The 15,516-nt window shown below is 29.5% G+C and overlaps 1 long non-coding RNA gene across 1 annotated transcript; it reads right to left on the bottom strand.

Annotated features, from left to right (window-relative positions):
* Positions 1-9,067: 9,067 nt before the first annotated feature.
* LOC121120628 (uncharacterized) lies at positions 9,068-11,452 on the bottom strand. The gene is made up of 3 exons (XR_005865125.2): positions 11,272-11,452; positions 10,589-10,681; positions 9,068-10,517 (listed from the first exon to the last, which is right to left on the bottom strand). It is a non-coding gene; the product is annotated as an uncharacterized lncRNA (long non-coding RNA).
* Between the last annotated feature and the right edge of the window lie 4,064 nt (positions 11,453-15,516).

Raw genomic sequence — 15,516 nt, 5'->3', positions numbered from 1 at the left:
TAAAATATAATAATATATTTATTTCTCTATATAACATTCTGCTCAAGAGATAAACTTCTCCCGAGCTCATTGTCCATGAGCTACATCGATTCCATTGTAAACTTTGCTTGGAGCTTGGATTATTCATATTTAATAATTTTTTCAATCATAATTATCGTTTCAAATCATTTGAGGGTTTGCAGCATTACTAGCACCTTGCATCACCTGACAAGACGTGCCGGACGTTAACAGTCCATATAAGGTAAAATTTCAACGTCTTTCGAAACATATTTATTTATTAATTTCAAAACGTTATTTGTGCGGACAAATTGTTCGTATATCAAAGCTGATCATAGCATTGCTAAGTAATCATAAATTTCTTACTATTCCATGGGTATATATGTATATATCATGTGTATCAGCATATCTATTCGCAAGAAGCTGAATGATTATTGCATCTATTTCATAGACTAAGAACAGATTGGTTGGTCTTCTTACAAGAGTATCCTAAGTAAGAACACTATTTACCAATCCAAGACATCATCTTAGTTAAAACCAAAGCCACTCACAAAAAAGGGTCTCATAATCTGAAGTATCATTGTATATTTTTTCATCATTATTCCCCAGAATTTTCTGGCTACTTCAAATGAGCCATGTAAAATGAATAACTTTTCGTAACTAATTTGAAATGATCCTGAAAGCGTTTTCGTTGAATCCTTTATAATTATTTAAGTACTTTTGTATGTATTATGTACTTCAATATGTTTTAAAGCTATATGAATTCTGCGTGGGATTGACGTCATCCTAAATATGCATAACATTAATTAGTGCCCAAAAATAGAACCTTTTTTGAATTGGCTATAATAAATAGACAGATTAGTGGTATATTTATGGACAAATAAGTCTATGTATGTAGAATCATCTCTTTATGTAAGTACAAGTATCTTTCTTTAAGAAGAAAAAACTTGAACAAAACGTGGATAGATTATCAATCATCTCGCCTCCACTTTATATATTTATTTTTAGGAGGGTAATCCCTCCTCTCCCCTTATTAAACCTGATCTCTTCTATCTCTTTTCTATTCTTAATTAAATGTAATTGTTATTCAAATTGGATGGTCGGCGATGTTTTTTTTCTTCAAATCATTTCTCAAAGAAGTAGCCCATACTTCAGAATGAAAAAGGAAAATTACCTTCATGACCCACGTAATTACCTCTCAAGTTAATTAAAAATCCATTACTTATGAAAGTATTACCAATAATAATACAAAATGTTAATTATGTTTATACTTAGTTATAATTATTGCCTTTCTCTAAAACTTTTTGATCCAAACACCAATAAGAAAGATCAGTTTTATAGGTCGTTAAGACTAGTTATAAGAACTGACAGTTGATTCTTTAAAATTATTATCTCGGTCAAGTGTTGATTGACTTTTGATTTAAACCCCACTTTAGATGGTATAGGTCAGAGCTCTATAATAAGAGTTACGACAATAGACTTGAGCCCCACCTTGCGTCAATCTTATGTAACTAAAATTGAAGGTTTAAACAACTAATTCAAATTAAATAACATTACGAGTACGACATAAAATTAGACGACTTTTTCTATTAAACATATACTCAATAAATATGAAAACTAACATTTACAAAAGATGTTTGCTTGCAATAATAAATGAACAAAAATATAATTTGAATAAAACTTTTATGCCAATTTTTTCACTAAATATTAAATCTTATGGACTTCCAATTTTCCATTAGATTCAACAACTATTTTATACAATATTTTTAAATTTATGTAGCTTTACAAATTTTTTATACTAAATTTAATTTTAATTATTGATTTCTTCTGTCAAATAAGCAACTGGAATTATAATTATATTCTAGTCTTAAATTTTCATTAATTTTCAATGGAAGTTATAGATAATGAAGCAATGGCTTGTAATTAAAAAAATGACAACACATACCAATATTTTAAATCAAAAATGAACTGAACAATGCTTTAGCTTTAAGAATCCCCCCCACCAAAAAAAAAAAAACAACTAGATTTTATAAACTTATAATGTCAAAAAAATTGATTTTATTAGGAGAAGATGATATTAAAATAATAATCAGACTATATCAGGAAACTATATGTAATTTTTTTACCCTCTTTTTTGATTTTGGTTTGTTCTTTTAAATGTATATGCAGCTGAATGCAAATATTGCGTCTAAAAATGGTTTCCACTTTCGAAAATTCAAAAAAGAAAATTAGAGCCGTAAAGACGAATGATTTCGTAAGGATATCAGGCTGGTTCATTCGTAGTATCTATTTATATGAGATAATCTTATGGAAAAAAGCGTGCCATCTTTGTCTCCAGATTTTCTCGAGCATTTAGCCGAACTACACAAAGGCATTTCTATCCTAACTTTGGGATTTTAGGTCGATTTATTGTAAAAATTACTTTTTGTTCACAGTTAATAAGATTTGAATATGGCTACAAATTTATTACAGCTGATTATTAGTTGACATTAGGTAGTTTGCTTGGTGTCGTAACTCTTCTTATAGGGCTCCGGTAAATCTAAGTTAAAAGTCATTTCATTCATTTTAATCAAGACCATAGAGTTAAATACTAAATGTATTTTTATGTATTGAACTAAACTTTATAATTCTGTATCTCCAATATCTTTGATTTCAAATACAACGGAAGATATTTTTTATATTTAAAAACGGATAAGGGGATTAAAAAATAAACACGTATTCGATTTATTTCATGACTTTTAGAAGCAAAATAATATATAATATAAGATATGGGTGATGGTAAATTTTATTTAAACTCAAGCAGCAGTTAAACAATTCGTAGTAGAACTGCTCAAGAGTATTTTTTAAGAGTTTTAATAGAGTCAAGTTTGAAATCGAAGTTTAATTAGAATTAAGTACGACTCGAGTTCGAGACGTCACAGTTTATTTTTTTACGTATCCGAATCAAGTCTTGAACTCAAGTCAAATTAAAATCTAAAGCTTTTTACTATGAGTCCGATTCGAGTCTGTAGTCACAGTTTAATTAGGCTTAAATGCAACTCGAATCCCAAGTAAGAGTCTGTTGTGTAGTAACAGTTAAACAATAATATTTTTATTTTATTCTGAAGAAGTGGAAAAGCTATTCATGTTGTGATTCAAAACCATTTTTGGTATTTATGGGACATTCAGTCAAGTGCACATGACTGGGCTGAGTTTCGGAGAGCTAAATTACCATGGAATGACACTTCACTACTTATATTAAAATCATATTTCAAAATAATTTCTAAAATAATACAAATTATATAAAGGGAAAAAATGATTAAAAAATTAGCATCCTTGGACATATCCCTTTTTTTATATTAATTACAATTATACTATTTCAGCATTTTATTCCTCATAAATAATCAATCAATAACGAGTACGATGGAACATTAAAAAAAAAATAGCCTAAGAAAAAATTAATCTGATTGTTTAAATACATTTTTCGGTATACATATAATATACAATTAGCACTCTTGTGAAGATGAATGATATATGAAGAAACTATGCGTTAACTGCATCCAGTTTCAAGAAAGAAAGAAACATTTAAGTATGTATTCAGTTTTTATAACTATGTACATGGATATTTTAATTGACATTCTTCATCCTCATTATTTATTTTTTTACCCAGATGAGTATTATCACTATATACAAAACACTTGTGAATGTACGTAATATAAGCAGTGATTAGGCCCATTAATCACGGCTTCCTCCTTGAGGCATCAACTATATATTTATTTTTTGCTAAAAAGACAAGAGTATCTAAATACTCATAGCTACTACTTAGTTTGAGTGTAGTTATACACAATATATATATGCATTTATCTTGAGGGGGAAGACATCAGATGTCTGTTCCTTTTACTTTTATTTACTCTATTCTGAACAAATAAGAAGAAAAAATACCAATTTTAATTACCATTGACCAAATGTTAACGATCTTTTTTTAATGTTATTATTTTTGTTTTTGTTTTTCAATTTAAGACTTGCTTTGGGTCGAATGCAAAAAAATATTGTCTTAATAATAATAACATTTTGTTAAATGAGGTTAGAAATTAGAGGAGCAGAAGGTATTTTCTTCAATTATGTATGTGAAAACAAAGGCACCATCCAGTCAAAGGAATGTCCTGTATCAATGTTAAACATAGATTGAATTCAATTGAATCGAATTTGATACCTACGTACTTCGATTATCTCAGTATCTGCATATTCATCTAAATTGGATGAAAAGCAGAATAGTATGACTATCAAGGGGTTGACAGAACAATGGAATTAAGTAATAAACATACAGTCATTTGAAATCAAAAGATGGAATTAAGATTTTATACATTATGTATGTACTCTAGTTTTGCTTTGCTTTTCAATTCAAGATTATATCATTCTGTGTATTTTTTAGAGATACCTTGAAGAGCAGGGGGTGCAGTGGTGTCAAGGCTCTTCCAAGGATTCTTCTTCGAATGGATTTGGATGACTATTGAATGACCTTTTTTTCAAAAAAGAAATTAATTTTTTTCTGTTACTAAATTTTAACCAACAACAGTTATCTTTTTTACAAAATATGACAAGCTTTGCTTACCTAAATTCAAATTTACCGACTGATATCGCATTTTTTTCGTCTGTTGGGATAGGTTTAAGTGAAGTATTTAAATTTTCAGAAAATGACTAAATCATTATCTATATATAGAATTCAGATACTATGACACCTTATACCTCAAAACTAAAAGGATCAAAATATGTTTGTAGTTAGTCAATTATTTCCAGCTGTGGTACTATTCTCCAAACTGAAGGAATAGAACATTGTTCACAGTTGAACAGCAACGCGTTCAAGTTCAACCAATCAACGCTGTTAAGTAAGAAACATACATAAATTAATGAAATTGTAGTTATATTTAATAAATATAAATAAAATTATGTTCCTATTCTTTTGCTCATTTGAAATTAGAGCCCTAAAGAGGAAGCTTGATCTACTAAAGGGAAGGCCATAGATGATTGTGTCCGGTGCTATAATTACAGGAAGGTTTTAGGGAGCTGTTACTATCCGAAACTATGTTTGTACTCTATTAACTGAAGCATAAATCCATATTTTTAACTTCCTTCTACAAAAAATAAATAATTTTGACTACATTATATGCTATTGTGTTTAACAGTTGTTTATTTTCAAATGTCGCCTCCAGGCGTGTGACTACTGAGGGGTGTAATAATACTATAAATTTAAAAAAAAAATTAAGGAGAATAATTCCAAATTTTGTGCTCATATAAGAAAATTCAAAAATAAATAAATCCAAATGTAATTTTGAGCTTTTCAACCGGAAAAAATATATCAAGTCATGGTCTCGAAATTGGAAGTTCCCCCATTCGATATGCATTTGGTTACGGGATAAATTTATGTAACTCCTTCAAATTATAAGACTGATTTTTCAAACGATAAAAATTTGATTTTCGTTGCATTCAAGGGTCTTGGAATCAAGTCATTATTAGAAAAAAATATACATATAAATAACATTACATATTAATGACTCCATAATCACACATCTTTCTCAATGTTATTATTCTTGAAAAAGTGCATTTGGTGGAAGAATGTCCTTTGGCCTCAATATCTCAAAGACTATGATTGTATTCACAGCATGACCCTCAATTGTATTTATAGTAATCCACAAGGTATAAACATATGTATACTCAGGGCTGTAAATCGTAAGCATTTTGGTATTAAAACAAAATAACTGAAAATTAGTATGGTAACCCTGACAATTTGAAAAACGTTAGAGACATGGCTAGCTTTTATATCCACCCTCGACCTTAACTGTGGAAAATGAAAATTTGAATAAAAAACTTATAGTAGCCACTTTTTTTTATTTATTATTATTACTCACATTTAATTAATATGTTAATACATATTTAGAAGTAAAATATGGATAAAAATACAAAAGTCAATTAGTTTGTAAAAATGAAATAAAATTCATATCACAATGTAAAATTAAAATTTCAGCGACACATTAAAAAAAAAAAAAAATAGCCGACCAATCAAAAACATAAAATGGACTAAATAGGTTTGTTAATTTTTTTAAGTATTTAAACTTATTGTTTTACAAAAAGAGAGTTGGAAAGTATTTTATCTCTCTCCCAGCCATAGTGCAAGAATTGTAATTTCTCAGAGAAGGTATTTTCAGGGATAAAGCTGCATATCTTGCTGTAGCTGCCAGTAAAATACTTCTCAATTCGTATGGCTGTAGTGGTTCGAACGTTTGTCATCTTCAGTGTAATAAGAACATTTGCATTGAGAATGGTGAATTTTATTGCTTAGCATCTGAGGTGGTCCTCAAGCCTCCGAATTCAGAAAGGATTCTTCCCATCCAAGCATTCGATTTGCATTTTGAGAGGTCTTTCAGATTATACGTTATAAAACGCTTTAAAAGTCTGACTGCTTGGCATTCCAACACCGCATACACTGTCGAATTGAAGATTTTGCCACAGTCTTTACACAGTCTTGCAAATCTGATACAGTGTGCAGAGATCTGGAGTTGGGCCCTTCTTTCCGTCATTGATTTTTGCTAAGGACCTAACGATCCTTTTTTTTCAGTTTTGAGGGTGACTAAGTAATGCTATTTATTTTTTCCATATCCTATCAACTTCGAAACTGTTGTAGGACCTGTATATTTTTAGATGCGACAGCTTTGGCAACTTGTGCTCTTTCAGAGATCTTAATATAGAGTATCTGAATCTACAATCAAGAAAATGTACATGTTGTTTTAAATTGTGTAAGGTAAAAACTTTTTCCTTGGTAGCACTATCTTCTAGATCTTTTAAGTTTGCTAATTTTCGAAGGAAAAACTTTTTCCGAAGATTTTTTTAATCACGTCAATCGTAGTATCGCTTTCATAAACTGGAACAAAATTCCAAAGGATTTTTTGCCCTACGCCCCAAACTTAGGATATCCTGGAATTGATATCTCAGGTCAAACCAAACATCCAATGCAACATACAACACTATGATATCATGTCGTCAATTGATAATTATTATTTAGAAAATAGTTATTAATTGTTATTTATATCACCAAATGAGGCGGTAACAACAAAAAATATCAAAAAGTAAGTTATCTGACATCGTAAAGATATCAAATATATTTAATTTTCATGATCATTTGTATGTGAGAAAGCTCTGTTCAAAGTGGGTACCGCGTTTGCTCACTATTGAACAAAAAGAAAAACGTGCTGTTGATTCTGAGCAGTGTTTGGCCATGTTTAAACATAACTCCCAGAATTCTTACATCCCTATGTGACAATGGATGAAACATGGATCCTTCACTTTACTCCAGAATCAAAACAATCATCATCTGAGTGGACATGAACTGTTGAACCTCGTCCAAAACGCCCGAAAGCATAAGAATCAGTCAGAACGGTTATGACCTCCCTATTTTGGGATGTACATGTCATAATATTTATAGACTACTTTGAGAAGGAAAATAAAATCAACAGTTAATATTATATAGCGTTGTTAGAACGTTTGAAGGAAGAAATCACGTGAAAATGGCCCCATTTGAAGAAGAAGAAATTGTTGTTTCACCAGGATAATACACCGTGTCATAAGTCAATAAAATAGATGCAAAACTACAATAATTGAACTTCAAATTACTTCCACGTCCATCTTACTCTCCATGTTTGGCTCCCAGCGACTACTGGCGGTTCACAAACCTAAAAAAATGCTTGCCGAAAGAAAATTTTGCTCCAATGAAGATGTTATCGCTGAAACTGAGGAATATTTTGAGGTAAATGATAAATCATTTTATAAAAGTGGCATTGAAATGTTAAAGCGGCGCTGGAGTTATTTTCTTGCTCTTGCTCGAGATTATACTGATGAATTAAGCAAATTTTGAACAGAAAAATCTTGATATCTTTCTTAAACAAGGGACTTTTCCTCCCATGTGTTATGTCATACCTTTTATGAGTTCATGATACGTAGATTCAGCTCCTTTATGAAAATTAGAAATATTGTTCAGATTGCCAACAAAAAAAACATGTACCCTAAAATCTGTTATTATTATACTCTTTAAGTACAAAGTAATCACTATAGCCCCTCTGATGGCGTCAAGGAATAGCTCACATAGCCGCCTATGATTTAATCATGTTGTATCTTGTGAAATAGAGAAAAACTTGCCTTTCAGTGCTTACGTATAAAATACATGACATGTAAGTTATCAAAAAGATCAACTACTATCATTTAAATATTTTTAAGGTTTTAGTTTATTAAGGGAATAGGTAACATTAAACAAAGTAAGTGGTAGTTTTGCTATATATTTACATTTTTTGCACGTAAATGCATTCGTTATTTGTAGAAATGATAAAACACACAATTTGAAATGATAATAGGAATTTTCTTTCTTCGTTCCATTCAATAAAATATGTCATTAAATGAATTATTCCATTTTCATGTTAAGATTTGAGAATTTTTAATCTTCTAGGGTTCCGTTAAAAGTTTTTAATTCTCTTGTTTTTATGGATGTTTATCATGAAATAAAGTCCTGAAATATTTAGACATTCATAGCGAGTATTGGATACAAAATTTTATTATATCATCAACACCAAATGGGTGAATATATAGAAATATATTAAAGTCTACATGTTATTAACCCTAATGTAATCCAAATCGACTTCAGCTTTGTCAATCCCAATAATAAATTCATAAATAAATAAATATTAATGATAGAATGACCTACTGTTATCTTTTTCCCCAAGAATGTCCTCTTTTTATATTATCTCTGGGTACTTTTTATAAATTTAAACATTATCATTACTACGTTGTTATTTCTTAAATCAAGTAGCCACTCAATTCTAACATATTAAGCGAATACTCAGAAGTGAGGTATCTGGAGACATACAAAACTTTGTTTTATTAATATAAATGTGACAAAGTTTTAATTTTAGCATTATCTTATATGAAATTAAAAAAATATTTGAAATAAAATTCTAAAATATTGTTAAAGATTGCAAACACAGAGACTAATGGACTTCTTTTTAAACAATTTTTTTTAATTCGTCTTACACTAAGATATATAATCCCTTTTTACCATCAAATTTTTAATATCCAATGTATAAGACATTTTTTTTAATATGACCCCCTGAACTTTAGCTACACACACTCAATCTACCTTTTCAGTTCTTAAATCAAGTACTAATACTCAAAAATGAGGTATCAGGAAATATCTAAACAAACTTTATTTTATTAATATATGTAGATATATTTACGTGTGATGTAAACTTGGGCATTTGAGTTTTATAGTAGTCCACGGAATACTTATTAATTAATAACCCTTAAAAAAAAGTCGTGCCAAAATAACAGCCATTCTGAAGCGAATCTGGGAAGGACTCGAGTTCATCTAACAGCTCCGATTAAAAAAAGACTAGGATTTGAGATTGAGTTGAATACTCGTTCAATTATTCAAAGTATCTCGCTAATGATCCAGACTTTTGTGAGTTTTTTTTGTTTTTTTTTGCAGATTAATAATTGATTTAGGTCATTAGCTGAAAGTCATTAGCAGTTGGCGATGAATGTATCTTCTATATTTCTAGATACTTCATCAGTTTTGAACCTAGATTGAGACCATCATTTCGACATACATAAGCGATACACATGAATTGTCAAAATCTATTCAAGCAACACAAGTTTATTTTGGTACAAATTGTACTAAACGAATTGTACGAAGCGTGTGTACAAATATATTTGTGTGTTGAATTTAATGAAAGCAGACTGAAATACCAAGCATACAAGACAAGATATATCTAAATACACGTATTTCAAATGAGTAAACAAATATTTTGACCAAATGAAGCTTTACAAATAGACTTCAATGTCCAAAAAAAAAAGAGCCAAACATAATATATACAGAAAAGATTTCGTTTTATAGCAACATTGAGCCATCAAAAATTTCAATACGAATAAAAACACATATATATATTATGAATAGCAGTAATAGAATATTTATTTACAAAAACCATATTTTACTCGTATTAATTTGAAATACAACTTTGAAATTCCGTTGGTATTCCTTCATTTTCAGATTCATAGGTATGTGCATCATGGACTTTAGTGGAAATTGGATCCCTATTTAAAATTCATGAGAGTTCGTTTTGTATACTACTTACCTATCTATTTAAGTATACTAATAGATTGTGAGTCCCTTTTGATGACGGAATAAATAGCCACCCCCGCATGTTGTTGATTCCGAACGTTTCACTTTGATTCACAATTTATGTGGTTCATTAGTCTTTCAAAAAACGATTCCAACTTTTTCATTGGGCAATTAAAACAATAGGTAGGTACATAATGATAATTAGGAGAAAAGGTTTTTGATTATAATGACTATATTATTATATCTACAACCTATTTTCCCTTATTATTCTTTTCCTCCTTTTTTCTTCAAAACAATCATCGACTTCATTTAGGCCCAATTTTCATTTCATTTATGTGTTTTTTTTTCTTTTTCTTCTTTGAGTTAGTTCATTCTTGATTTCCTTGAAAGAATTTGGTAAAAAGAATTCTATAAAAATTGCCCACAACTAATAAATACATAAATGGGGTTTACCAACTTATTGACTGTAATGTGGACGAAAATTGAGTTTAAGGGCCCTTCCTGTCCACACCCTTCTTCCAAGAAGAGGCCTTCCTCTCTTTCAAACTGAAATAAGGGTTTAATATTAGGGCCTTCTTCTAATTGGAGGGATCTTTCCCTCCATTTGAGAGGTTTTTGTTCACAAATGTTGATTTTTTTCTCCTATAGCTATATACACAGATGTATGAACATATTATAATATATTTATACCTATATATATAGGTATAAATATATTCTTATTATTATCGTTATTACTACTGTAAGGTTGTGTGAGACTCAAATTTAGTGATTTCACTTCTCAGAGTGCATTCATTTTTCTTTTATTTTTGTTACAACAAAGGAAAGAGAAACAAAGAGTAATATTATTATTTTATTCATTTTATTTATCATTTTAAACTAGGAAACAACATATGAGATACATTTTTAACTCTAAAGCCCATCTCCCATGTCTAAGGGCACAAAATAAAGCCACAAAGTACTTTTTTAAAGTAAATATGTCAAAATATGCTTTATAGTTAATCGTTGTACTATGAAAAATGAGTATAGATATGGAGGGAAAGAAAAGTCTCTACATAAAAATAAATACTTGACGTCATTCCAATCTGTGGAGTAAAAGAAAGAAGATTTCGACTTTTGTAAAATCACTCCATACTTACAGCAATATTCATTGTATTTCTTAACTTTTTCTTCGAATAGAAACAGGGCAGAAACTTATTATAGGTAGCTTGCCAGTATCTCCATCCTTATCCTTACAAACTATTACATATTCTTAGTTGTGTAGGGATATTAACAGCCACATTTAATCCAAGCTCTGTAGATTATCACACAGAACACTAATAAGAGAGTACTAACAACTGAAATAAAAATACATAAAACATAGCTATCTATATTAAAGGTAACAAATCAACGTTCAAGATACTAAGAGTAGAGATATAAAAAGAAAAGCCATTCTCAAACAGTTGAAAATCCCTCCTATGACACTTAGACCCGGAATATCAGTTGTAAAAAAGGAAGGAATAATGGATTTTTATTTTGTAAAAAACTTCAGTGACTGTACATAATTTGTTTTATGTATATCCCTTCCGTAAACAACTAACTTTTGTTCACGCAAAACCATCCATTTTTTTAGAGGTAGGAATGTCTTATTTTGTATATCAGGATATTGAGAGTCCTGAATATAAAAATTTCAACTTGACGCTTAAAATAGGTTGAAACACGTCAAGAATAATGATAGCTTTTCAAATCAAATATACATTACGAAATATGTTGTTTGCCATATATCGTGATTTTGGAGCCTTCGGTGCTTACCAACAGTTATATTTAATTTTTTTAAATTTCTCATAGAAAAGGAATAAACACATCTCTGTTGCATCTCTCAAACCATTTCTCCAAAAAGAAAAAAAGGAACACGAAAGCAGTTGCTAATGTCGTCATTCTTCGGCACTAATGAACTATTGTCTAATTTTCTTTGATTTTTGAGTGAATTATTATGAAAAATTGTCCTTCGAGTAAAGACTTAAGATCGGGGGCGCGTGAGTAAGATAAAATAGGGGCCTTCAATAAAAAAAATTTATAAATCAATTTATAATAGAATGTTTAGGGTATTTCAAATAAGTTTAGTTTTAAGAAGGCATTTGATTATACAAAAAAAAGGGATCCTGCACAAGTTAGGTTTTATAAAAAAAATCCTTTCAAAAATCAATAAATACTTTTTTCTAAAAAAAAGAAAAAAATGTCATTTGATAATTTCGAAAGAAAGATAAGGGAGGGTGCAAAATCGGTCCTGATTGCAATCCTCGTGCCAATGGTTATTCTGGATATCTATATACATAGATTAAGGCTTTAAATAATAAGATTCAATTAATGAGAGTATCCAGTTTTATATTATAATTTATGCATGTTCCTAAAATGACTATTTATTTGTGTAAGCATACTCAATTACCACTCAAATTACTGTCATTCAATATACCATATAAAACTCTCAATTAAGTCCCATGATTAGACTGGATTCCATTTAAATATGATTTTTTTCCCTCGCCTATTAATATCTAAAAATTTTACTAAAAAGAAGAAACAAAAAAGAGGTGATTAATTAAATGTGATAATACTACAACTATTTGGAAGGCAGAGCACTAAAAAATTATTTTTATCGTCATAAAAAAACCATGAAGCATACTGAAAATATTTAATTAATTAATTGCCATACATTAAAAACAAATGTGAATTTCAGAAATCAACAATATTTATTAAATAGAAGTATGTTATGTTATTAATAAAGTATTGGTTATTATTATAGCACATTCACTTTTTAACTGAATATTACGTTTGTAGTTCAATGAATTACAAAAATAGGTATATTGCCTGACCCTGTCGGAGAAAAAAATATTTTTTTATGAAAAATATATATGTAAGATTATTTTTTGTCAAAGAAAAAAATGTTGCGTAGGAGTTATTTAATGGATCCAAACATGGAAAATGAAATGGTAGAATCTTGATTCTATCCAGTAAAAAAAGGAACATTTATTAAAAAACCGTTTTGTTCTTCCTATGGTAGTTACCCATCATCTTCATACGATCAACCACCACCAACGACAACAAAATATGGTATTCAAAAAGTACTCATGAAGGCACGTTCTCCCTCTGTTATTTGTTTTTCTGTGTAGTCGTAGATACATTCTATTTTTTTTACAAATTTTCCTCATAAATATTAAAAATACTTCTTTCTATTTAAAAAAAAAATTATATAAAAAGGGATTTCTCTCTTTACCAAAATGTATTGGAATTTTCTACATATTCGTTTCCCAGATGTATGTTATAGGCACCTACCTATATATTATTTGTATGGATGTAATAAAAACTCGTATGAGTAAATATCATCAATGACAATGAGGGTTATTCAAAGAAGGTAGTTCACCTATCTTTTTGTGGTTGCAGTTCATTCATTATGAAAGTTTAAATACATGTATTTTTGACGACAGTTGATTATTAAATTATTTCATAAGTTATTATTAAGCCATTATAATTTATGAGATTTGGGCAGCAATGTATGTTGATCCTATTTCCTCTGTTAAAGCATGTATCACTCTTATTGTATACTTTCAAAACTCTTGCAAATAATATATCGTGGAGCCGTGAGAAAAAAAGAGTCAATAGTCATGAGGTCAAAAATACCTTATCCAAGATCAAGTATAGATCAATAGGTACTTTTTTTACACAGAAAATGTCAATCTTGTGACTAGTCTTGATCTTGACAACGAAAAACATACATTCAAACGAGTTATTCCAAAATTGGCCTCGTTCTTAAGATCGATCTTGAGAATCACATAGCTAAGAATCACTTTATTCAATTGTTCTGATTGCACGATCGCAACCTAGCACTTAATTCCTTCCTCTGTGGTGCTTTCTGCTCAAAAGCAAGTAGCAAACAACTCCTTCAGTAACCCTGTAATTTACGAACAAAATTTGACATCATAATTATCTGCAACCGTCTGTAACCAGCACGGATAATTTGAAAAGAAGAAAAAGACACATCTTTATAGCTATTGTGATACAATTTATGGAGTAATTACTTACATCAAATCCCAAGGATCCGCCTATATACATATGCTTATTATGAAAAATCTCCATATATACACTCAAGTCTATGTACATAATATATAATTATGAGTAGTACCTTGCATTTAATTTCAGCGAATAAAGACTTGAATGGTAATTATAATTTGTGAAAATTCTGCTTTTTTTCTGCATTAATAATAACAAAACTATTCTTGTCATTTGACAAAACTATGATTTTATTTTATGATATTTTTCTTCCGTAAAGCACTGAAGAATCATATTCCCAAAAAAATAAAAATTTAAACTGCATATTCCAGTAAGTTTTCAATTTTCTACTACTTTAGTACCTTATTAATAAGTAGTGTTGCTTCAGCCCTTATTTCGGATTGAAGACTGCAGTCCCATCCAGTTTAGACCTGAACACCAGTCCTAAAAATTATAAACTTCGGTCTTTGATGACGTCAATCAACTATATTTTTTTCTTTTTTTAATTCGATCCAGCATTGACAATCCGAATGACCGACGGTCTTAAGGACCGATCCCAATAATTGATAGGGTCGTTCGTAAGACTGTACTGGACCAAAAAAATAAGGACTGACACAACACTAATTAATAGTCTTCAAAACAAAGTTGATAAGTTGTTCTCGAATTGGAGTTTGTTAAGCTGTGAAGAGTTCCCTACCATCATTGAAGACCAATTTTATATTTTCTTTGTGGAGAAGGAAAGATATAATCAAGATAACATCCTGAAAAATTAGCCCAAAAGTAGGCAACATAGAATGGTTCTTGTTCAAATTGAATCTGGATTACTTTTGTATTGTTGGACGAATTGTTATAAATTTATATCGATAAATTATTCTTATTCATCCTTTAGAGATGTCAAATGACCCAAATTGGTTGTTTATAGTAGCAAAAATTTATTGTCAAAATAAAATAAACAAAAATTTAGTGATATTAGTTGAAATGCCATCTTGGAACCAAATAAAGTTTTTACGCTATAGCTTGTTTATCTTACCTTATGCCCAAAAATTTGCAAATAGAGCATATGTTTAGTAAAATATCTCTATGAAATATTGACTTAAATGAATAAATTGCACATTTTCTCCTTTAATTAATATTTGGTAAAGATTATTTTATGCTAACTCACAGCATCATCCATATTTATGTTTAATCTCTAAACCTCTTCTATAGGTAAAGGCTCTTTCTTCATAAAGATGGATAATTTTGTAGTAATGTTATTACATAAAATGAATTTTTAATTAAAAATATGAAAAAGAAGCAAGGGGGAAAGGGAAAAATAAAAATATTTGGACCGTTTAAGGAATACATATAGATATTTTAACTAT

Source organism: Lepeophtheirus salmonis, chromosome 6 (assembly GCF_016086655.4).
Source record: "Lepeophtheirus salmonis chromosome 6, UVic_Lsal_1.4, whole genome shotgun sequence".
Lineage (NCBI taxonomy): Eukaryota > Metazoa > Arthropoda > Copepoda > Siphonostomatoida > Caligidae > Lepeophtheirus > Lepeophtheirus salmonis.
This window is presented reverse-complemented; position numbering and strand designations above follow the sequence as displayed.